This window comes from Bos grunniens, chromosome 1, assembly GCF_055505025.1.
Source record: "Bos grunniens cultivar Pamir isolate PY7600 chromosome 1, Bosgru_T2T1.0, whole genome shotgun sequence".
NCBI classification, from domain to species: Eukaryota; Metazoa; Chordata; class Mammalia; order Artiodactyla; family Bovidae; genus Bos; species Bos grunniens.
In genome coordinates this window covers 51,146,213-51,172,025 of record NC_141165.1, presented here as the reverse complement: position 1 = coordinate 51,172,025, position 25,813 = coordinate 51,146,213, and the positions used below count along the sequence as shown (strand labels likewise).

General features: G+C 42.4%; 1 protein-coding gene across 50 annotated transcripts in view; it reads left to right on the top strand.

The window, feature by feature from the left end:
- Positions 1-14,272: 14,272 nt before the first annotated feature.
- The window catches only part of B3GALNT1 (beta-1,3-N-acetylgalactosaminyltransferase 1 (Globoside blood group)), a 34,366-nt gene continuing 22,825 nt past the window's right edge, over positions 14,273-25,813 (top strand). For 16 of the 50 annotated variants that reach the window (XR_015161109.1, XM_086392934.1, XM_086392887.1 and 13 more), the window contains exons 1-2: positions 14,803-15,081; positions 17,972-18,060. The gene's annotated coding sequence lies outside the window, so the exon portion shown is untranslated. Of the gene's footprint in view, positions 15,082-15,758; positions 15,843-17,971; positions 18,061-25,813 lie in introns of all 50 variants that reach the window. The other 34 variants (XM_086393176.1, XM_086392966.1, XM_086392866.1 and 31 more) reach the window with 17 other exon arrangements.

The following is a 25,813-nucleotide window of genomic DNA, read 5'->3' as shown; positions in this document are numbered from 1 at the left end:
TTGAGCATTCTTTGGCATTGCCTTTCTTTGGGATTGGAATGAAAACTGACCTTTTCCAGTCCTGTGGCCACTGCTGAGTTTTCCAAATTTGCTGGCATATTGAGTGCAGCACTTTCACAGCATCACCTTTCAGGATTTGGAATAGCTCAACTGGAATTCCATCACCTCCACTAGCTTTGTTCGTAGTGATGCTTTCTAAGGCCCACTTGACTTCACATTCCAGGATGTCTGGCTCTAGGTCAGTGATCACACCATCGTGATTATCTGGGTCATGGAGATCTATTTTGTACAGTTCTTCTGTGTATTCTTGCCATCTCTTCTTAATATCTTCTGCTTCTGTTAGATCCATACCATTTCTGTCCTTTATCGAGCTCATCTTTGCATGAAATGTTCCTTTGGTATCTCTGATTTTCTTGAAGAGATCCCTAGTCTTTCCCATTCTGTTGTTTTCCTCTATTTCTTTGCATTGATCGCTGAAGAAGGCTTTCTTATCTCTTCTTGCTATTCTTTGGAACTCTGCATTCAGATGCTTATATCTTTCCTTTTCTCCTTTGCTTTTCACTTCTCTTCTTTTCACAGCTATTTGTAAGGCCTCCCCAGACAGCCATTTTGCTTTTTTGCATTTCTTTCTATGGGAATGGTCTTGATCCCTGTCTTCTGTACAATGTAACAAACCTCATTCCACAGCTCATCAGGCACTCTATCTATCAGATCTAGGCCCTTACATCTATTTCTCACTTCCACTGTATAATCATAAAGGATTTGATTTAGGTCATACCTGAATGGTCTAGTGGTTTTCCCTACTTTCTTCAATGTAAGTCTGAATTTGGCAATAAGGAGTTCATGGTCTGAGCCACAGTCAGCTCCTGGTCTTGTTTTGGTTGACTGTATAGAGCTTCTCCATCTTTGGCTGCAAAGAATATAATCAATCTGATTTCAGTGTTGACCATCCGGTAATGTCCATGTGTAGAGTCTTCTCTTGTGTTGTTGGAAGAGGGTATTTGTTATGACCAGTGCATTTTCTTGGCAAAACTCTATTAGTCTTTGCCCTGCTTCATTCCATAGTCCAAGGCCAAATTTGCCTGTTACTCCAGGTGTTTCTTGACTTCCTACTTTTGCATTCCAGTCCCCTATAATGAAAAGGACATCTTTTTTGGGTGTTAGTTCTAAAAGGTCTTGAAAGTCTTCATAGAACCATTCAACTTCAGCTTCTTCAGCGTTACTGGTTGGGGCATAGACTTGGATTACTGTGATATTGAATGGTTTGCCTTGGAAACAAACAGGGATTATTCTGTGGTGTTTGAGATTTCATCCAAGTACTGCATTTCAGACTCTTTTGTTGACCATGATGGCCACTCCATTTCTTCTGAGGGATTCCTGCCCGCAGTAGTAGATATAATGGTCATCTGAGTTCAATTCACCCATTCCAGTACATTTCAGTCGCTGATTCCTAGAATGTTGACATTCACTCTTGCCATCTCTTGTTTGACCACTTCCAATTTGCCTTGATTCATGGACCTGACATTACAGGTTCCTATGCAATATTGCTCTTTACAGCATCGGACCTTGCTGCTATCACCAGTCACATCCACAGCTGGGTATTGTTTTTGCTTTGGCTCCATCCCTTCATTCTTTCTGCAGTTATTTCTCCACTGATCTCCAGTAGCATATTGGGCACCTACTGACCTGGGGAGTTCCTCTTTCAATATCCTATCATTTTTCCTTTTCATTACTGTTCATGGGGTTCTCAAGGCAAGAATACTGAAGTGGTTTGCCATTCCCTTCTCCAGTGGACCACATTCTGTCAGATCTCTCCACCATGACCCACCCGTCTTGGGTTGCCCCACAGGCATGGCTTAGTTTCATTGAGTTAGACAAAGCTGTGGTCCTAGCGTGATTAGATTGACTAGTATTCTGTGAGTATGGTTTCAGTGTGTTTGCCCTCTGATGCCCTCTTGCAACACCTACCGTCTTACTTGGGTTTCTCTTACCTTGGGTGTGGGATATCTCTTCACGGCTGTTCCAGCAAAGCGCAGCCATTTCTCCTTACCTTTATGAGGGGTATCTCCTCACTGCCGCCCTTCCTGACCTTCAGTGTGGGATAGCTCCTCTAGGCCTTCCTGCGCCCACGCAGCCACGGCTCCTTGGACGTGGGGTTGGTCCTCCCGGCCACCGCCCCTGGCCTCGGTCGCATAAGATAAACACTGTCTAGTATTTTGCCATAATTCACTTAACAATCACCTAGTCATAGTTCTTGCCTGGAGAATCCCAAGGACGAGGGGAGCCTGGTGGGCTGCCGTCTATGGGGTCGCACAGAGTCGGACACGACTGAAGTGACTTAGCAGCAGCAGCAGTCATAGTTCTGTACCGATACATGCAGGTCTTCCTCATTCCTTTTTATGGTTGTATGGTTCTTCACTATTTGGATGCCCCAGAGTTTACTAAACCACTTCCCTATCACTGAACATTTGGATTGTTTCTAGTTCTTAGGTTTTTTCCCTATATGGTGGCAAATAATGCCACCATAATTAACTCTATGCCTACTCCAAGAAGAAGGCAGTGGCACCCTACTCCAGTACTTTTGCCTGGAAAATCCCATGGACGGAGGAGCCTGGTAGGCTGCAGTCCATGGGGTCGCTAGAGTTGGACACGACTGAGCAACTTCACTTTGACTTTTCACTTTCATGCATTGGAGAAGGCAATGGCAACCCACTCCAGTGTTCTTGCCTGGAGAATCCCAGGGACGGGGAAGCCTGGTGGGCTGCCGTCTATGGGGTCACACAGAGTTGGACACGACTGAAGTGACTTAGCAGCAGCAGCAGCTACTCCAATAATTTTTAACAATTTCATATTTTTGCAAGGATATCTTCAGGAGATATTCTTGAAGGTGAGTGAATGTTGGGTCAAAGGGTTAGTGCTCGTGTTATTTTTCAAGACATTGCCAAACTTGCCACCAGAGGGGTTATACTATGGTTTTTTTTTTTGGCCTTGCCACTAACAATAAGAAGGCCTGTTTCCTCACAGCTTCATAGGATCAAACTCAGACTTCTGTCAATCTAATGGGTGAGAAATTGCATCTCAGTGTTGTTTTCATTAGCATTTCTTTCTTTTTTTTTAACTTATTTTTTACTTCTTAAAATATTTTTCATTGTGGCAAAATATACATGTTTTATCTTTTTAACCACTTTTAAGTGTACAGTTCAGTGGCATCAAGTATATTCACACTACCGTGCAATCACCACTGTCCATCTACAGAACCTTCATAAAGCTGAAGCTCTATACTTATTAAATAATAACTCCTCACTCCTTCTTTCCCTCATCCCTTGTAACCTCTGTTCTACCTTTTGTCTCTTCGTATCTGAGTGTTGCAGATACATATTTAGATAGTATTTTAGATACATAGTCCATGTAAGTGGCATCTTAAAGTATCGGTACATCTGTATCTAGTCTATTTCACTTAACAGTATATCCTCAAGGTTCCGCCATGCTGCAGCATGTGTTAGAACTTCATTCCTTTCCATGGTTGAATCATACTCCATAGTACGCATATACCTCACTATGCTTATTTATGCATCCACTGATAGACACTGGGGTTGTTTCCATCTTTCATCTATTGTGAATAATGCTGCTATGAACATTAGGTAACTAATATCGGTTCAAATCCTTGCTTTCAATTCTTTTGTGTATATACCTAGTAGAATTGTTAGTAATATACGTGCATCTATATACTGATGTTTGCAATTTCTTTCGGAGGAGGCAATGGCACCCCACTCCAGTACTCTTGCCTGGAAAATCCCATGGATGGAGGAGCCTGGTGGGCTGCAGTCCATGGGGTCGCTACAGTCGGACACGATTGAGCGTCTTTACTTTCACTTTTCACTTTCATGCATTGGAGAAGGAAATGGCAACCCACTCCAGTGTTCTTGCCTGGAGAATCCCAGGGACAGGGAAGCCTGGTGGGCTGCTGTCTATGGGGTCACACAGAGTCGGACACGACTGAAGCAACTTAGCAGCAGCAGCAGCAGCAATTTCTTTTGAAATGCACCAAAAATTAATATGGATTGACAGAAGGATAGAGAAATTATATAAGTGATAAAGCAAGTATAGTAAAACATTGATGGCAGAATCTAGGTGGTACGTGTTTTCCACAAAAGTTTTTCAGATTTGCTATACATTTGAAAATGTTTAAAACTGTGCTCATTTTACCAGCACATATACAAAATGAAAATACATTTGGGGAAAATATTTGCTCGTTAATGGTAGACATTACAAATATTTTCTCCAAGTTGTCAGGAGTTTTCACTTGCTCGTAGTTTTTTCCTCATGAAAAGTGTTTTTTTTTTAACTTATATATAAATACATTCATGTATCTTTTATTGCTTCTTAATTTTGAATCATATTTTATGGAGTTTTCTCTTTATGTCATATAGCAATTCATTCATGCCTTTTAATACTACCTGCATTATTTTCTTTGTGTGCATTTAAGTCATTGATTTTTAAGAAATAAATCACTGTAGATTCAATGAACTGCCCTCTGTCACGCTAGTCTAGTCTCTGACCCCTTACCCCTCATTAAAGGTAATCAGTCCTGTGTTTGGTTTTGTATGTTTTATTATGTATGATATATATTTATAATACACATATATATTTACAAACAATTATAACTACAATTTTCACATTTATAAAACATATCCATAAATAACACCTATCTGGAACTTGCTTTCTCTGATCAACATTATATATTTTTAATTTATCCAAACTGAGAAATATAGCTCTAATTCATTCATTTTAAATTATTACATGAAATTCTTCCTAAAGCATGCTGCATTTATTTATCATTCCTCCCATTTGTGCGTATTAGTTTGCTTCAGATGCCTTTCAGTTACAAGCAAGCTACCATAAATATTGTTATACACACCTTCTCATGCACACATGCAAGTTTCTCCAGGGAGGACACCTAAGAGTAGAACCACTGGATTACAGGATACGCACATTTTCAGTTTTACTAGAGAAGTGATTTATATAATCAGCAGTGATTACATCCTGACAACTTGATATTATTGGACTTTCAAATTTCTGACAATAAGTAGGTATGAAATTGTATCTCATTGTGGCTTTAATTTGCATTTTCCTGGTTCCTAGGAAAATGTACATCTTTTCAGATATTTACTGGCCTTGTAGATTTCCTCTTCTGTAAATTACTTCCTCATATCCTTTGTGAATTTTTCTACAAGTCTAAACAGGGCTATTTGCATGGGCCTGGAAACTGCATAGTCACACAGGGCCCTGCACTTAAAAGGGCACTGTATTTTGTATAATGTTCTGCTGTTATTGTTTTGAAATTCTTAATAATTTTTTTACAAACAGTCCTGTATTTCATTTTGCACTGAGCTCCACAAATTATGTAGCTGGTCTTTAGGCTGAACCATGTTTGAACTGAGTTTTAACAGATGAAAAGGGACTCATATAGATCTGTATTATTCAATATGGTAGGGATTCATACAGAAAGATATTATGCAATATGGTGGCTACTTAAATTTAAAGTAAGTAAAATTAAAAATCCAGTTCCTCAGTGTCATTAGCTACACTGCATGGCTCAGTAGTTACAAATGATTAGTGCTTATGGTACTGGAAAGCAGAGAGCATTTTTATCATCACAGATAGCTCGACAGAGGATGAGATGGTTGATGGCATCATCAACTCAATGTTCATGAGTTTGAGTAACTCCAGGAGATAGTGAAGGACAGGGAAGCTTGGTGTGCTGCAGTCCATGGGGTTGCAAAGAGTCCAGCATGACTGAGTGACTGAACAAGCACAACAAATGATTCTATTAGATGGCACAGTTCTAGACTCTTGCTGGAGTTAGATTTGAGAAGTACTACTATAGAAGTTGTGAGCCTTGAGTGAGTCAGGCGGTGTGGCTCTGGGGTGCAGGGAATCAGGAAATGAAAATGTATTCTGATGGGGAGGTGGGTACAAAGACAGGTGCATGAAAATGGACTGAGAACAGGAACCAGAACAGCAGGAATTTGCTGACTGAGCCAGACTAAAGAGCTTTGTAACCCTTTAGACTGTGCCCTGTGGGGAGCCACTGACCCATTTAAAGCCAGAAGTGCATGCATGATGTGAGTTTAAGGAAGACAGTCCTCATAGTAATGAGAAGGATCGGATGGGCAACTCAGAAGTCAGAGGAACAGACAGAAAGCTCTAACACAAACCCAGGTGAAAAATGAGGTTTTCTGGGGAGCCGGGGAAGGATCAGAAGGTCAGGTCTCAGAGAGAAAGAGAATCCACAGGGTCTTGGTGACTGTTCTTGTGGAGTAATGCAGAAGAAAGAATTAAGGATCAAACTTGGAAGACTGATAAATGAGACTGCTTTAACCGAATTTGGAATCTAGGAGAATAAACAGGTTTTATGGGAAGGTACTGAGGTTGACTCGAACACATTCAATTTGAAATATTCTAGAATATTTGTTCACCAGTCTCCCCACCTGCCAAATGAGGTGGTGGTAGCATCGTCCCACAGGACTGATGTATTAATAATCAACTGACAGAGTATATGTGAATATACTTTGTTCATGCTTAAGTGCCATGGACATGTTATCTAGCATCAGTCCTGTATGTATCTGTGGTCTGATGGAAAGAAGCAGCAGGGGAGTGCAAAATGCCTGCGTTTGCACAAAAGCAGCACCATCCATCTAGTTCAGTAAGACAGGAGACACTGAGGAAAATGCCAAAGAGAATGATAAATGTGGACAGTCAAGTAAGAAATATCGGATAACAAATCATCAATTAGAAATACACCCCAGCTGCTTGTAAACATAATAAATTGTCAAAGCTTTCCATCAAGTGGGAGAAGACAAGTGGAGTTACAATGAGATCTTGGAGAAAACACATATTGAAAAATTCAACTGAGTAATTAGTAGCAGCATTTACTGCAGATTAGATACCCTCTCCAGAATTAGTTCTGCCTTGGAACGTACACAGCCTATATATTATAAACTGCTGTTACTTTTTGATTTTCATCTGCAGACACATTTAAAGTTAAAATGTAATATGTCCTTAAAGGTGGTTACTAGTTGAAACTTGTCATTAAGCATACTGCTTCTTAACACTTAATTATATGTTTGAAAAACTGTTAGGAACCTTAACTATCTGATTAGATGGTATTCGGGTGTGAAACGTGACTCTTTGATACATGATGTTCTTTCAGAATTTGGAGGCAGTGTAAGACTCTTAAATTAGTTTTGCTTTTGCAAAGTAAGCAAATAACCTGATGTTAAACCTCAGTTGCTGCTGCTGCTGCTAAGTCACTTCAGTTGTGTCCGACTCTGTGCGACCACATAGACGGCAGCCCACCAGGCTCCCCCGTCCCTGGGATTCTCCAGGCAAGAACACTGGAGTGGGTAAACCTCAGTTAGGTTATTTAATTAAATTTCGTATCTATCTATTGAAGATTTGTCACAGTAAGGCAGAGTGGTCGGGTGTGGTCCTTCCTTCATGGAGCTGGTATCTCCTAGCAGAGATACCTGTAAACTGGTACAAGGGAAAATGAATGAGTGCTCACAGAATTCGAGACAGGCTGGGGTGATAAGGGCAAACAAGAGCGTAAGAGCAGTAGCTGCCATCAGAGGTTATAAATCCAGTTTTATGACTCAATCTGAAGTTATCTGAATAAGGCTCTGAGAGTCAATCTAATGTCAAGGTGTCAGCATCAGCCTTCCATCTCCCAGGGTGGTGCGGACAGTAGAAATCTTCCACTTAGTTTAGCTAGCTGTGGCCACAATATCCACAGCTGTTCCCGCTGACAGGGAATCTAGTAGCCCATCCCTTCAATCTGGGTTGGCCTCATGGTCTCTTCTGATCTACAGAATGTGGCATATGTGACCCTGTGTGACTTCCCAACTATGCCCTAACTCTGACCACTTCCACCTTCATACTCTTGGGTGCTGCCCACAGACTGAGAATGAAGCACATGGAGGATGAGAAGCCCTGAAGATGCTCCAGAAGAATCATGGCCAGCAGTGGATGGCATCACCAACTGCCAGACACATGCTGAAGCCACCTTGGACTTTCAGCTTAGCTGACTCTCCAGTTCAGGGGTTGGCAAACTACTAATATAAACATGGCCCTCAGCCTGTTTCTATGTAGGGCCCTTGAGCTAAGAATAACTTTTGCTTTTTAAAGGCTTATAAAAAAATTAATAAATAACAGAAGAATATGAACTGAAGTGAAAGTCGTTCAGTTGTGTCCAACTCTTTGCAGACCCCATGGATTGTAGTCTGCCAGGCTCCTCTGTCCATGGGATTTCCCAGGCAAGAATACTGGAGCGGGTTGCCACTTCTTTCTCTAGGGAATCTTCCAGACTCCAGGGATCAAACCCAGGTCTCCCACGTTGTGGGCAGACTTTTTACTGTTTGGACTACCAGGGAAGGCCAATGAGACAGAAACAAAAGCTAAAATGTGCACAATCTACCACGCTTTGCAGAAACTTCCACTGACTCCTCAACATAACTATGTGAGTAATCCAGATAAAACCACAGAGTCAAGCAACCAACCCTAAGAATTGTGACGAATATTAAATGGATATTTTCAATATATGGGATGCAATCAGTTCAGTTCATTTGCTCAGTCGTGTCTGGTTCTTTGCGACCCCATGAACCGCAGCACGGCAGGTCTCCCTGTCCATCGCCAGCTCCTGGAGTTTACCCAAACTTATGTCCATCGAGTTGGTGATGCCATCCAACCATCCCATCCTCCGCCGTCCCCTTCTCCTCCCGCCGTCAATCTTTCCCAGCATCAGGGTCTTTTCAAATGATTCAGCTCTTCACACCAGGTGGCCAAAGTATTTGAGTTTCAGCTTCAACATCAGTCCTTCCAATGAACACCCAGGACTCATCTCCTTTAGGATGGACTGGTTGGATCTCCTTGCAGTCCAAGGGACTCTCAAGAGTCTTCTCCAACACCACAGTTCAAAAGCATCAATTCTTCGGCACTCAGCTTTCTTTATAGTCTAACTCTCACATCCATACATGACTACTGGAAAAACCATAGCCTTGACTAGACAGACCTTTGTTGGCAAAGTAATGTCTCTGCTTTTTAATATGCTGTCTAGGCTGGTCATAACTTTCCTTCCAAGGAGTAATCGTCTTTTAATTTCATGGCTGCAATCACCATCTGCAGTGATTTTGGAGCCCCAAAAAATAAAGCCAGCCACTGGTTCCCCATCTAATGGGATGCAACAGATAACTGAATCACACACTGAATAAATGCTACACAAAGAAATAGGAAACTGCCTTGAAGGAAATAATCTTTTGAAGGTTTTGCAACTTTTCTTCTCACTTATTTCACTTGGGAGGATTTCTTCCCCCTAGTCTGCTGTCCATGGCTCTGTTTCACATCCTGGGGAGGTTTTGCCATGTATGAGCACATATACCCACTCATTATTCATGGGACATTCAAAACATTTTAAAAACAGGAATTGGAATATAACTTTTCAAAAATAAAAACACAGAATTTGTAAGATACAGTATGAGTGTCCTAAAGCATCCTTCCAAATACAGAGGTTGATTTTTTTCCCCATATATTACTTTATTTGCAATGAAGCCTTCCTAGTTTTGTTACCAGTGGACTTTCTTTACTTGGTGAGGTGAACTGTCAGCCAAGGTGAGGTGAAGAATGGCTATGATAAAGGCACCAGCAGGCAGAAATCACTTTACACTTTGCAAAGGGCACAACCACCTGCTAGGGCTGGAGCCAGGAAAAGAGTTATAACCACAGCTTCCAATCTGAATATTTACAGAGTGTCAACCAAGTCCAGTGTTTGGACCTACACTGCTACTATCCAAAAATAATTTTGCCGTACACCCATTTTTAACTCCTATATCCAACTCAAATCACCATAAATAATTTTTAAGTGTATATTTCACATCCCTATTCTTTCCTCTTCTGTAGGGGAAAAAAACCCACTTTGATAAAGGAGAAGCAGTTGAACCAAAGAATCTGCAAACAAAAAGAAATATGGCCCCATATCTATAGTGTTGATGAAAATGTGTAGATCACAGTTGGGAGTGGGTAGTTATGACTAGTGTAAGTGTGTGATTAGTTGCCCAGTCGTGTCCAGCTGTTTGTGATTCCATGGACTGTAGCCCACCAGGCTCCTCTGTCCATGGGATTCTCCAGGCAAGAATACTGGAGTGGGTTGCCATTCCATTCTCCAGGGGATCTTCCCAACCCAGGGATTGAACCCATGTCTCCTGCATTACAGGCAAATTCTTCACCAACTGAGCCACCAGGGAAGCCCCGGTTATGACTAGGCTTGAAGTTAAATAGATGATCCAGCCCCACCTGATTTTAAGCAAAGGACCACTATGATCAAGACTACACATTTAAGTTTGCATTTGGCCGAGAGCACTGTGGTAGCTCCTTTCCAAATATGTTCCCTCCCCACCCCGACAATGAGCCTCATCTCCTATTTATGCCTTGTCTGATCTTCTCCCCTTGCATCTTTTTTTTTCTCTCCTTGAATCTTGAATAGTCCTATGCTTGCTATTGATCAATAAAATGTTACCAAAAATGATGTTACATAACTTTCAAGGCTAGCTTCTTTTTTATTTTTGGCTGTGTTCCGTCTTCATTCCTGCATGGGCTTTTCTCTAGTTGCAGCAAGCAGGGATAACTCTTCATTGCAGCACACAGATTCCCATCGCAGCAGCTTCTCCTGTTGTGGAGCACGGGCTCTAGGGCTCATGGGCTTCAGTAGTTGTGGTTCCTAGGTTCTAGACCACAGGCTCAATAGATGTGGCCCACAGGCTTAGTTGCTCCGAGACCTGTGGGATCTTCCCGACCCAGGGACCTAAACTGTGTCTCCTGCATTGGCAGCAGATTCTTTACCACTGAGCTACCAGAGAAGCCCCAAGGCTAGCTTCTGCCTTGGACTCTTAGAAAGCTGACTCTGATAAAATTCAGATCAACTGGCAGAGGGATGAGCAGACACTCATTTGCTGATGTGAACAAAAACCATTGATATGATCCACTGACTTAGATTGACTTACTAAAAATTGTCGAAGTGGCCATTGTTATACAGTGTAAACTTGACCTAGATTTCACCCAGTGGAGCTTATGAGCATAAATGGATGAGCTCACACTCCTGGATATTTATGATATGAGCCACAGACTGAGACTACATATATATATTATATATTCCTGAGATTTGTTTCTGTTATTGGAATGGAACTGGGAGTTGAGTTCAGGTTTGCTCAGTTAAATACAGGAAACTTCCCTTGGATTTTATCCTTTCTTCTTAAAACATCACAAGATGTCTTCTTAAATACATCACAAGACCTTGTAGAAAGTATCACTATTTTTTACCAGTGAGCGAGTGAAAGTCACTCAGTCATGTCCGACTCTTTGCTATCCCATGGACTATACAGTCCATGGAATTCTCCAGGCAAGAATACTGTAGTGGGTAGCCTTTCCCTTGAATTATCCATAAGAATGGGCTTCCCAGGTGGAACTAGTGGTAAAGAACCTGCCTGCTAATGCAGGAGACGAGAGATAGGGCTTCAATCCCTGGCTGGGGAAGATCCCTTGGAGAAGGAAATGGGAACCCACTCCAGTATTCTTGCCTGGAGAATCCCATGGAGAGAGGAGCCTGGAGAGTTACAGTCCATGGGGTTGCAAAGAGTTGGACACAGGAGCCTGGAGAGTTACAGTCCACGGGGTGCAAAGAGTTGGACACAACTAAAGCGACTTAGCATGCACACACACATCCAAAAGAACTCTAAGGTGGCTCAAACTTCACCAAGTACAGAATTTTACTGTTCTTTGAACGAAGTGAGTATGTAATTTAATGAGGCTTCTAACATTAGGTGATCTAAAGTAGGAGGTACCAGAATAATCCAAATGATTACTCCATCTGCCTAAGTGAGTAGATTTGTAACCTATGTTCTCCTTGCAGGGATCAAGGAATAAACAGGTGCTTAATATTTAAAATGTTCTTCCTGAAGGAAAACAATAAGAAGAGCACCTCATAAAGTGTGCCATCTTATAAGGGTTCTTGCCATCTAATCAAACCAAAGAATTGATGCTCTCAAATTGTGGTGCTAGAGAAGACTCTTAAGAGTCTCTTGGACAGTAAGAAGATCAAACCAGTCAGTCCTAAAAGAAATCAACCCTGAATATTCATCAGAAGGACTGATACCTAAGCTCCAATACTTTGGCCACCTGATTCAAAGAGCTAACTCATTGGAAAAGACCCTGATGCTGGGAAAGATTGAGGGCAGGGGGAGAAAGGGGCAGCAGAGGAGGAGATGGTTGGATGGCATCATCGACTCAATGGACATGACTTTGCGCAAACTCCAGAAGATAGTGAAGGACAGGGAAGCCTGTCGTTCTGCAGTCCATGGGGTTGCAAAGAGTAGGACATGACTTTGTGACTGAACAACAGCAATCAAACCTCTCAACCTTTCTTCGAGCTTACAGGCAAAGTGATATCTAATTTTTTAGAGAAAAAAATGAAATGACATCAGGAGGAAAACAAAGTCAGACAAATTAAGAAAGAATCCTTTGGTTAAATAATTGGCACACACTCTTCAAAAACGTAATACCACAAAAACAGGTAGAAGGTTTATTTTCTATTTATTCTCCAATAAAACAGACAACCATAACAACAAAGGCATGCATGACTCTTTATTGGGCTATTTCTCCATAAAACCAAGACAAAACTTTTTTGAAAACTGTAGAAATTTGCAAATGGGCTAGATATTCAGTTCAGTTCAGTCGCTCAGTTGTTTCCGACTCTTTGTGACCCCATGAATTGCAGCACACCAGGCCTCCCTGTCCATCACCAACTCCCGGAGTTCACTCAGACTCACGTCCATCGAGTCAGTGATGCCATCCAGCCATCTCATCCTCTGTCGTCCCCTTCTCCTCTTGCCCCCAATCCCTCCCAGCATCAGAATCTTTTCCAATGAGTCAACTCTTTGCATGAGGTGGCCAAAGTACTGGAGTTTCAGCTTTAGCATCATTCCTTCCAAAGAAATCCCAGGGCTGATCTCCTTCAGAATTAGGTGATATCAAATTACCAAGTTTCTTCGATGTGATTTAGTTTCTAATGTGGTTGCACTGAAGAATGTCTTTGTCTTTATTCAGGCAAGAGACAGCATAGAAAGAAAGCAAAATGTTAAGAGTTACTCATTTCTTGGAGGAATGGACATGGGCGTTCACTGAACTATTCTTCCAGCTTTTCACACTGCAATGGTGCAGCCAAACGGTTCACAGTACAACAGAATGGGAAGCAGTTTTCAGACGGCACCACGTAAGGGTGCCAAGAGAGGAGAGGAAATACTATTCCTGTGTTAATTCAACAACTGCCACCCAGAGACCGGTACAACCAGAGGCACGCCTCAAAAACAGCACACTCAGCTCCCGTGCCTCAAAGCCTCTCCATTCCTCCCAGGGAGCAGCAGTTTGGTGGTACAGACTTCCTCTGAATTCTCCAGGGCAAAGGAAGAGTCAGTTCGGTTCAGCTCAGTCGCTCAGTCGTGTAGGACTCTTTGCGACCCCATGAATCGCAGCACGCCAGGCCTCCCTGTCCATCACCATCTCCCGGAGTTCACTCAGACTCATATCCATCGAGTCAGTGATGCCATCCAGCCATCTCATCCTCTGTCGTCCCCTTCTCCTCCTGCCCCCAATCCCTCCCAGCATCACAGTCTTTTCCAATGAGTCAACTCTTCGCATGAGGTGGCCAAAGTACTGGAGTTTCAGCTTTAGCATCAGTCGTTCCAAAGAAATCCCAGGGCTGATCTCCTTCAGAATGGACTGGTTGGATCTCCTTGCAGTCCAAGGGACTCTCAAGAGTCTTCTCCAACACCACAGTTCAAAAGCATCAATTCATTGGCGCTCAGCTTTCTTCATAGTGCAACTCTCACATCCATACATGACCACAGGAAAAACCATAGCCTTGACTAGACGGACATTTGTTGGCAAAGTAATGCCTCTGCTTTTCAATATGCTATCTAGGTTGGTCATCACTTTTCTTCCACGGAGTAAGCGTCTTTTAATTTCATGGCTGCAATCACCATCTGCAGTGATTTTGGAGCCCCCCAAAATAAAGTCTGACACTGTTTCCACTGTTTCCCCATCTATTTCCCATGAAGTGATGGGACCAGATGCCAAGAGTACTGAGCGGCATTTCACCAGAGCGCGCGACGCCAGGGACTTACGTTCACACCCTGGACCATTGTAACCCCGACGTATCCCACCCTCCGTTTTCTACAGATTCTAAAAGGAAAACGCGCATTTCTTACGCGAGAGCAAAAGAACTCCCCAGGGTTTCTTCTTTCCTTCCTAGCTCTGTGCGGAGTGCAATAAGTAAATCCCTCCCAGATTGCCTCGAGGCCGGGCATTTACGCAACTTGAAAATAGGGCTAGGAGAGCAAATAGGAGCGTGTCTTAAACCGAAATCCTTTCCGAAGTCGGCCACTACATCCACTCACCCCGGCTAGGCTCAACTGTAAATTGCCTACCTAGCAACCCGGTGAGTGACATGCAAACTGATGGCAAGGATCCAGAGCGCGCGCCCGGACCACCGCGGAGGGCTGGGGGCAGATCCCCACGCCCTCTAGCTGGGTCCGGGGCTCGCGCTTGCGTACGAGCGAGCTAGCGAGGGGCTCCGGGCGCGGCGCGTGGTCTGCGCGCGCCCGGCCGTGCGTGTGGCTGCGGGAGGCTGCGTGTGCGCGCAGGGAGGGACAGTCCGCCTCCTGCCCGCGTCGGAGCAGGGTGCGCGCCCTGCGCTGGAGGTGAGTGTGGGCAGGGTCTCTAGGGAGGCGCGGAAGCCTTGGAGAGCACACCCTCCCGCCCCGACTCCCCGGGCTGGGTGGCGGGCGTGGCCCTAGGGCCCGCTCCTTTCGCGCCGCGCCCTCTTCAGGGACACCCGGGCCGGGGCGGCTCGGCTGGGAGGCGGGCAGGGCGGTGCCCCCTACTCCTCAGGCCCTCTCCCGGAGCGCGGCTGGGGTGGAACCGCGATCAGCCGAGCCCTGGGGCTCTGGCCTCCGCGACGTTCAGCTGCCCCACCGGGTGAGCGCGGGAGTTGGGGCCCCGTGGGGCTGTGGGCGACATCGCGGAGCGCCGGGCTGCGTGGTGGGGCCAGGCCGAGGCTAGAAGGAGCCCGCTGTCCTCCCTGACCCGCCCCAGGGCGCAACCCACCCCAGCCCGTCGCCTTGGGCCGCTCAGGTGGCACATTCTAGGAGCAGCCGGTGGCTCTTTGGCCGAGTCGGCGGGGGAGGAAACGGGATGGTGTTTCGGTGTCGGATTCCCCAGCAGGCCTGGGGTAATTCATTGCCCAGACTCTGGGGAAGGGCCCAGAAGCCGAATTGTGGGAATCCCTCCCTCCCTGGAGACGGATTGGAAAGAATATGGACCTAAGAAGGATGGGCGGGCGAATTGGCAAGAGGGAGGAGGAAACCTCCAGGGGCTGAGGCTATGTGATTTTTAAGAGGCGGTCTTAGCAAGCCTACAAGTCATTTTAAAGGAAACCTTGAAGGTGTAATGGAGCCTCACTTTTTCAAGCAGTAAGTAATGATACCAGCAAGAAGCAGGAGTAGCATTCCGTAGTCCTTCTTTCTCTTCCACTTCTCACTGCTTTTCTAGGAGGGAAATTTGCAAAGCAGAGGTGGTTTTCTTTCCTCTCTAGCGTTTAGGAGGTGGCTTCTTTGTCAGCCACAAGTTTTTTTTTTTTTTCCCTCTGTTTTTAGAGTTAAGGAAGATTTGAGTTTGCAGTCCTCAGCTGGGAACGGCTTTGTGTTTGGCCCTTTTTCCCCCAGGCGGCTTAGACAGAGGTAGGGAGCTGAGTTTTTGCTCTCAAAATGTGTTGATACCTGATAAAAGCATACCTTGAACCTGTATCAGTGTAGAGAAAGGAACTATTTACTATTTAGAGGTAAGAGTCTAAGACTCTTTTTTCCTCCTCAACAGAAAGTTCATTCAAACGAATGGTTGTTGGGTAATTTCAGTCCTGAAAATAAAACATGTTATCTAGACAGTTGTTCAGTTGCTCAGTGGTGTCAGACTCTTTGCGATCCCATGGATTGCAGCACGCCGGACGTCCCTGTCATTCACCATCTACCAGAGCTTGCTCAAACTCAGTGTCCATCAAGTCGGTGATGCCATCCAACCATCTCATCCTCCGTCATCCCCTTCTCCTCCTGCCTTCAATCTTTCCCAGCATCAAGGTCTTTTCCAATGAGTCAGTTCTTCACATCAGGTGGCCAAAGTATTGGAGCTTCAGATTCAGCATCAGTCCTTCTGGTGAATATTCAGTACTGATTTCCTTTAGAATTTACTGGCTTGATCTCCTTGCATTCCAAGCGACTCTCCAATACCACAGTTTAAAAACATCAATTCCTCACTGCTCAGCCTTCTTCACAGTCCAACTCTCATATCCATACATGACCCCTGGAAAAACCATTGCTTTGACTAGATGGACCTTTGTTGGCAAAGTAATGTCTCTGCTTTTTAATATGCTGTCTAGGTTTGTCATAGCTTTTCTTCCAAGGAGTAACCATCTTTTAATTTCATGGCTGCAGTCACCATCTGCAGTGATTTTGGAGCCCAGGAAAAGAAAGTCTGTCACTGTTTCCATTGTTTCCCCATCTATTTGTCATGAAGTGATGGGACCAGATGCCATGATCTTTGTTTTTTGAATGTTGAGTTTTAAACCAGCTTTTTCATGCTCCTCTTTTGCTTTCATCAAGGGGCTCTTTAGTTTCTCTTCTCTTTCTGCCATAAGGGATGGTGTCATCTGCATATCTAAGGTTATTGATATTTCTCCCGGCAGTCTTTGATTCCAACTTGTGCTTCATGCAGCTCAACATTTTGCATGATGTACTTTGCATATAAGTTAAATAAGTAGGTTGACAATAATCAGCCTTCATGTACCCCTTTTCCAACTTGGAACCAGTCCGTTGTTCCATATCCAGTTCTAATTGTTGCTTCCTGACCTGCATACAGGTTTCTTAGGAGGCAGGTAAGGTGGTACGGTATTCCCATCTCTTTCAGAATTTTCCACAGTTTGTTGTGATCCACACAGTCAAAGGGTTTAGAATAGTCAGTGAAGCAGAAGTAGATGTTTTTCTGGAATTCTCTTGCTTTTTCTATGATCCAACGGATGTTGGCAATTTGATCTCTGATTCCTCTGTCTTTTCTAAATCCATCTTGAACATCTGGAAGTTTGTGGTTCACGTACTGTTAAAGCCTAGCTTGGAGGATTTTGAGAATTACTTTGCTAGCATGTGAGATGAGTGCAATTTTGCGGTAGTTTGAACATTCTTTGGCATTGTCCTTCTCTGGGATTGGAATGAAAACTTGCTAAATTTTCCAAATTTTGAGTGCTGGTATATTGAGTGCAGCACTTTCACAATATCATCTCTTAGGATTTGAAGTAGCTCAGCTGGAATTCCATCACCTCCACTAGCTTTGTTTGTAGTGATCAAGACAGTGGTCAAATATAAATCCAGATGAGATGCATGAAGTGATTTGAGAGCAAGGAGAAAGAGAGGATCAAAGCTTTAACAGAAATGAAAATAATGTTGATAATAGGTATAGAGCATTACTTTTATGAATTTTTTAAACATTTTATTTTGTTTTGGGATGTAGCTGATTAACAATGTTGTGATAGTTTCAGGTGAACAGCAAAGGGACTCAGACATACATATACATGAATCCATTCTCCCCCAAACTCCTCTCCCATCCAGGCTGCCACATACCATTGAGCAGAGTTCCATGTTCCTTACAGGAATAGGTGCTTGTTGCTTATCCATGTAGCAGTGTGTACATGTTGATCCCAAACTCCCCAACTATCCCTCCCCTTCCCCCACAACCATAAGTTCGTAGAACATTAATTTTAGATGTTATCATGTCCAATGTTGTTATGACTGAAATAAATTCTTTTTCTTGTTCTTCTGTTCAGTAGTTCATGGCAAATCTTGTAATTAAAGCATGGAATATGGAAAACAAAACACTTCAGCTGGTACTTTAGTCTCATGTGAAATTCTACAGGTAAGCCCATCTTATTTTAATTGAGAAATTATCCATATTGGTTAAAATTGCATATAATAGTCTCCTTTATAAGATTTTAAGGATCATTTATGCAGCTGCAAGTTTTGTTGTATATTCTACTATATTTCTTTCCCTAAAAGATTCGAGGAGTTGAAAGAGTTAAGCTCAATTAAACCATTTAAGATTATATAAAGATATATGTATGTGTATATATATATATATATATATATATATATATATATAATCATCATAAAACACCATGGTATCTCAGGAAAACATAGCTATATATACTACATTTAGTGATCATATTCAACTCAAGATCAGACTCAACTCTCTTTTTCCCTAAAAAAATACTCAATTGAATATTTCTCTCTTTTTCTTCCCTTTCACATGATTTGCCTTGTCTCTGTGTCCAGTCTCCAGCTCTGTTCTGTTCACTATTGGATAATACAGGTAGAACCCTGTTTTAGGAAATGCCTTTATCCCTTCTGCCACCATATATAATGTCCAAGCCAAATACGCTTTTCTGTTGCATCTCTAACAGCTATCATCGCTCATCCCTGCTCACTGTGTAGTAGGTACCCAAGCTACAACTTCATGAATGAGATTCATAATGGGAGAGTCAAACAGGGTGCTTTTAAATGGCCTGGCACAACAGATTCAAGAGTTGCAATCTGTTTAATAGGCTCTTTGGCAAATATCTTTTTTGTGACTATGAGCATTGATTTTGTCTTAGTACATTGCTGCATATAATAAATATTGATTTGCTTTTGCAACCAGAGCTTTTGATACATTGTGAATTAGAAGAGAAGGGAAGGCATGGTAAAGCTAGAAGTGACTTGTAGGGGGTCTTCCTCCATCTTCTCCAGGTGGGCTTTGCTCATAATGTTCAGTCTGTTGTGAACCTTCCTCTACACTCTGCATTGTGTTTGAAACTTGAGGGCCAGGCAGCCCAGTCTCTGTCATAGGTCCAGCGTATTGAATGAATGAATGAAATACATTCAGATAGCTAAGGACAAGGGAAGCAGTAACTTGGTTTGACAGACAAGAGTGACAAGAGATCTGTTAATACTCCTCATCTAGGGCCACAGTGGGAAGAAGTATTAACTAGAGCAGCTTTCACTGTCTATTCCTCCAATGAGTGAAGCTCTAACAAAACAGAGACAGGCAGCCAAGCTGTCAAGTCAGCCTTGGTGCTACTCTGCCTGACTTGCTACTCAGTCTTTGCTGCACTGGCTACCTGCTACTCAATCTTTGCTACACTTCCAGTTTTTCTAGCTTTTCTGGACCTGGTTATCCTGTTGCTTCTTCCCACAGGCTACTCTGTCATGTGACTCCCTCAGACTGCCCACCGCTCAGGGCAGAGTTGTGTCAACTTTTTTGTACACTTTGTTCCCGGCACCAGAATCTGGAAAGGCTGTGAGGTTGGACTCTTCTACAGGCGCTGTGCTCTAGAGAAGGATCATAGCATTTAGAGTTGAACCTGAACGTGGGTTCCAGGTCCACCTGTTCTTGGGCTGCAGTGGTCTCTGAAAAAATGACATGGTGACACCCATTTTACCATGTTGTGAAATGTGCTTTGTAAATTGCTATAGACATGATACATACTTAAGCCCAAATGTCCACTTAACCTTAAAACAAACAAACCCTGCTGACAACATTGTAAATCAACTATACTTCAATTAAAAAAATAATTAAAAAAAATGTTTTAAACCCTGCTTAAAATTCTAACATGTATTACAAATTACAAAAAGTAGACTCTGTGTGTGTATGTGTGTGTGTTGGATACAGTTGCATATAGGGCCAAAAGCAAAGAGAAAATTGCAGATTGGCAGGTCCTGCTACTTTTGACTGCTGTTCATCTTTCTCAGCCTAAAGATCCTACACTCCACAACTGCAGAAATCTGTAAAATACAGATGTCCTCTATCTGTAGTTCTAGGGCTTCCTCAGATACCAAAATGCATCACAAGTCCTTAAGATGGCATAATAGTTGCATATAATCCATGCACATTCTCCATATACTTTAAATCATCTCTAGGTTACTTCTAATGCCTAATATAAATGTTATGTAAACGATAACATTTAGTTATGTTATTTGTAAATACAAGGTAAATTATATGTAAATAGTTGCCAGTGCACATGGCAAATTCAAGTTTTGCTTTTGGGAACTTTTTGAATTTTTTTTTTTAACATTTTTAATCAAAATTTAGTGGAGCCCATGGCTGCAGAGCGCTGTATTCCCTTCTATTGTTATTCCTATACTAAAATACCTTGTTTATAAACAGTATATGCCTTTTTAAAATATGTTTTTAAAAGCCCAGGTGTCTTCTACCTCAATAGGCAGAAGACTGGAGGCTTCTACTCTAATGAGGCTGGAATGAAGGGCATTCCTCCCACACATCTGAGTATCTGAAGGTGGTATTGCTGCCACCAGCAGGGGGTGCAAGGGCAGAATGGGGAAATGATAATGAAGCTTTAGGTATTTATACTCACTGTCTGCCTCAAACTGTATAACCACAGAGTTAGGCTTAATACGAATGGTTTTCTTGAACTCATTGTATTTCAAATCCATTCTTAAAAATGGAACAACTTTAAACTGTTATGCAAAATGAAACCTTTTCTATATCCTACATTTTATTTTATTTTTAACATTTATTTATTTGGCTGTCCTCAGCCTTAGTTAACGGCATGTGGGATCTAGTTCTCTGACCAGGGATCAAACCTGGATCCCCTGCATTGGGAGTGGGGAATCTTAGCCACTGGACCACCAGAGAAATCCTCTATATACTACATTTTAAACATGAATAGCAAAGTTATGGAATCTTGAAGTTGGAAGGGACCTTAGAAGTTATCTAAAATAACTTAAAACTCAGTAAGGAATTAATCTTTGAAAATTTCTGCCTACTGCTTCAAGATTTCTGTTGGTGAGCAGCAGCCCCTTCTAGTACAGTCATCTGTACTGAATCTTCCCACTGATTTTTATCCTTAGGCTTCCATCTGCCTCCCAGAGTTACACTGATGTATTGTTCAAAGTATCTGAAAGCATCTATCATGGTCCTTCTAAGCTTTTGTTTTCCCCAGAACAGAATATGCCCCAGTTCCTTCAGCCACTACTTCATACAGTCCTTATTGTGGGAGATGATAAACCCCTAACCTTCCTCTGCACTAAATCTAACTTGTCAGTTTTCTTTTTAAAATGGAACATATATGTGGCTATAGGATTATGATCCCTTTTGCCCAGACTTTTTCCTGTTTCTTGAACCTAAGAGTGTATTAGGGGTTTTAGTGTGTGTGTGTTTTGGCAGGACACATTATGGTATTAACTTGTAGAATTTATGTAAGCATTGTCATTCATTTACAAGCACTTGGGAAATGCTTTCTGTCCTAGACATTGGGGACTCAGCAGCTATAAAAATGAACATTGTCTGTGTTCTACTGGAACTAGACAGGGCCTGAGAAGTATCTGGCCCACTCTCTTAAAGATTCTAATGAGAGAAGCAACGCCCAAAATTCAGTAACTTGTCCCCTTCTTCAGCCCTTGGAACTAGAATCCTTGTGTCCTCACTATCCAGTTACTCCTTTACATCACCAGCTTTCTTCATATTGAGTGCACACTCAACTAAAATATTTAAGTTCGTAACTTCGACTGCTGTTAAAATGATCTCCCATCCTCTCTTGTCCAGTTGGTTCTTTGAACTCTGACACAGATCAGTAAATTTGTTTTCACCAGATTTCATCTTGCTTTGGCTCTATTCTAACCTGTTGAAAGTTTTTTAGATTGTAATTATATCTTCTAATGAATATGCTGTTTTTCCCCTGCTTTCTCCTGTCTTCAAAATTGAACATTACCTTTCAGCTTTTATTGTCTTTGTTTTTGCATTCACAGTTCTCTGATGAACATACATTTGTAATTAGAAACATTGTATATGTTTTTTAAATAATTAAATTAATTTTCACTTTGCAGAAAAGAAGCAACGTTTTTGTACCCCAGGGAAGAATATCAGATTATTTTGGCTTAAATAATTATACCATTGCCATAATGCTCTTTTCCGTTTGCCTGGAACCCTTGTATTTGACCTGATCCCTCCACCCATGCCTCCAGTTTATTTTCTTGTACCCAGCATGTTTCTGATGCAAAATGAAAGGTCCATACCTGCATGAATTGTTAGTTATTATTTTTGACTGTTATTAATAACTCATATGTCAGGTTTTGAGAATGGGCATCTTGAGTCTTGCTGTATAAAGATGGTAAGGCTGAGATGCCACTTTACTGTTTCTCTCAAGGTTCAGTGGTTAGAAGACGTTTCACCCCACTCAGGGTAGCTCTGGTCATGAGGGTTGCAGCAGACGTCCGAGGATAGGAAGGGCAGTGGCCAGGAATGTGAGGTTTGGAGTTCTATTTGATTTTGGTTCTATCTGTGTTTACCTTTGTTTATAGCCTGTGACTTTGGGCAAGATATCAACTCTTCCCTAAGCCTTAGTTTACTCACCTGTTAAATGTGAACAGTAAAGGTCCTAAAAGCTCCTTAAATCGTGGACTCTCTTGAAGATGACATGACTTAGTGCCTGGTGCTCTTCCCACAGTTGGGACACTCAGGGCCAGCATATCGTGTGGACACCTGCCTACATAGATTGCACACAGTATCTGAATAAACAGATAACTGATTGAACTGCCAAGCTCTTTTTACCTTTCTGTTGGAGTATGGTGTGCAAAAAGAAAAGTGTACAAGTTAGAAGATAAATTATTAGAGTGACCACACCTGTAGCCACCATGTAGATACAGAAATAGCACATGGCCAGCACCCCTAAAGGTCCTCTCCAGATTCTCCCAATTGTATTTCCTCCCTCTCCCCAGGGGTTACCACTGTCCTGAATTCTAACACCATAGATTACTTCTTGGAGAAGGCAATGCAACCCACTCCAGTACTCTTGCCTGCAAAATCCCATGGACAGAGAAGCCTGGAAGGCTGTAGTCCATGGGGTCGCTGAGGGTCGGGCATGACTGAGCGACTTCACTTTCACTTTTCGCTTTCACGCATTGGAGAAGGAAATAGCAACCCATTCCAGTGTTCTTGCCTGGAGAATCCCAGGGACGGGGGAGCCTGTTGGACTGCCGTCTATGGGGTTGCACAGAGTCGGACACGACTGAAGTGACTTAGCAGCAGCAGCAAATTACTTCTGCCTGCTTTTCCAGTTGGTGTAAACAGCATCATAATGTCTCTTCTTCAGGCACCTGGCTTCTTTAGCTCACCATTATGGTTGAGAGATTCTCCATGGTGTCATGGGAGGTTGTAGTTTGTCTTCATTTTGCATAAAGTGCTATTCTCTAAATATCTTTCTTCTATCATGGGTTGTTTCCAGGTTGGGGCTGTCATGAATAGTGTGCTGTTAAGAACTTTCATGAACATTTTTGGGTGTCCTTAAACAGACATACACATTGTTGCCTGTTCTGCCTGAGGTATAGTAGCCGTGTCATTGGCTACGCAGTTGTATCTCAGTAAAGATTTTTCAATTTCCATTAATTGAACCAGTTTGTTCAGCTTTTTGTTTTTGTTTTTATTTCAACTATTTAAATATTTATTTGTTAAATTATTAAAATTAGTTTCACAATTCAGTGAATACAAGATGTTCTAGGACAGGATTTCCCGAAATGCAAAATTCTAGTCTTGCCACAGGCTGTGAAATTTAAAATAGGTTCTTTGTTCAGATAAGTTTGAGAAACGTTGCACAACATATCCTCTTCTCAGAAAATGTACATTAATATATTAAGAACTCTGAAAAACTCTCCATATGTACGCTACTGTGTGTAAAATTGATAGCTAGTGGGAAGCTCTGTACAGCCCAGGGAGTTCAGCTCGGTGCTCTGTGGTGACCTATGAGAGTGGGATAGGGGGTGGGAGGGAGGTTGAGGAAGTGACAGTCTCTAAGTTATGTCCAACTCTTTGCAACCCCATGGAATATATGGTCCATGGAATTCTCCAGGCCAGAATACTGGACTGGGTAGCCTATCCCTTCTCCAGGGGATCTTCCTGACCCAAGAATTGAACCACAGTCTCCTGCATTGCAGGTGAATTGTTTACCAGCTGAGCTAAGGTTGAGGAGATAGGAGATATATATATAGTTATAGCTGATTCACTTTGTTGTATACCAGAAACCAATAAAATTGTAAAGCAACTACACCCCAATAAAAAAATAGTAATAATAGTTTGAATGAAAAAAAAATAGTTTGAATGATTTCCAGTCTTTTTGTCACAGCCCTTTTGAGGTTCTGTAACCCCTGAAGGTAAGACACAGATGCAGCCATCTTTGGCTGCCATAAAGTCCTATGCCTAATAACTGAGGCGCCAGTTCCTTCTCTGAAGATGGTGGTTTGGATATTTAAAGTATTTGCATACTTAATAATCTAGAAGCTGACCACTGTTTTGTCTCTGGAGGTTTTCTGGGCTCTTCTATTATTTGAGATTTTTCTTCAGCTGTTGTAGTGATGATAATGCTGAGTTGCTGCAGTCATGTCCGACTCTGCAACGCTATGGGCTGTAACCCACCAGGCTCAGGCTCCTCTGTCCATGGGATTCTCCAGGCATGAGTACTGGAGTGGGTTGCCATTTCCTTCTCCAAGGGATCTTCCTGACACAGGGATCAAACCCGAGTCTTTTATGTCTCCTGCTTTGGCAGGTGGTTTTTTACCACTAGCACCCCCTGGGAAGCTGTCATACTCCAACCACCAAATCAACAAGTAATTACTGGTAACCTGCTATGTACCCAGCATTGTGCTAGACTTGTGAGACAGAGAAGATGGTTTGCTTAGTTTAAATTATTTAGAGTCTAGTTGGTGAATGCCTGTGCAGTTAATACAATCACAAGTTTATTTTTTTTAAAATGGAAAGTATTTTAAAATTATAAATATAATTTATTTCTTGAGAGTGAAAAGTGATATAAAATCATAGTGTCCATGTCGGGCCCTTTTGTGTTTTTCTATGCATTAATGTTTTAGGTTTTTCTTTCTGTCCCTCTCGTTGGGCATGGGGTTTAGAACAGTGTCAGTGTTCATCAAGCCTACTGCTCAGCCTTCCTAAGTTGCCCCAGCTGTCACAGTATGAGCTGCTTCCAGAGCTCAGGTGGGGCCAGCTGGATTTCTGCGGCATTACAATATGGGCCTTTGTCTGCATGGCTGGATGTCATTTACCTTCAGAAACTGCTGAGTGCCCCAGTACTGACTGGTTAATTCATGCTCCCCATGTAAACCTCATAATAACCAAACTGGTATCGATGCTTGATTTATATCTGGAAGAAGACGCTTTTGAGAAGTTAACTTCTCCAAGGTCATGCAGCCACTAAGTGCTGCAACCAAGATGGAAAGTGAGCCGTCTAATTGCATTTTTGTTATTTGTTTTTCCTGTTTTGATAATTTGAAATACAAAGAAAACTATGAACATAAGAGAAAACCTGCATTTCTATCACCCTGGGTTAACAACTGCTAATACTTTATAGTATTTGTGTCTAATCTACTTTTTCCCATGTTTCCCACATGCCCCCTTCATTCTTTCATAGTAACACCCACACTGCTTAGTGTGGAAGGTGTTCCTTTAAAAAACAGTTTTATAGCTGCTTCTAAAAACTCGCTCTTTCCTGTGTACAGTTTACAACTGTTTATCTAAATGGTATTATATATGGTATATATATAATGGTATTTTTACTCAACATTTTAATTTTGAGAACTGTTCAAATGAACACACCATGTGCAAATCCAGT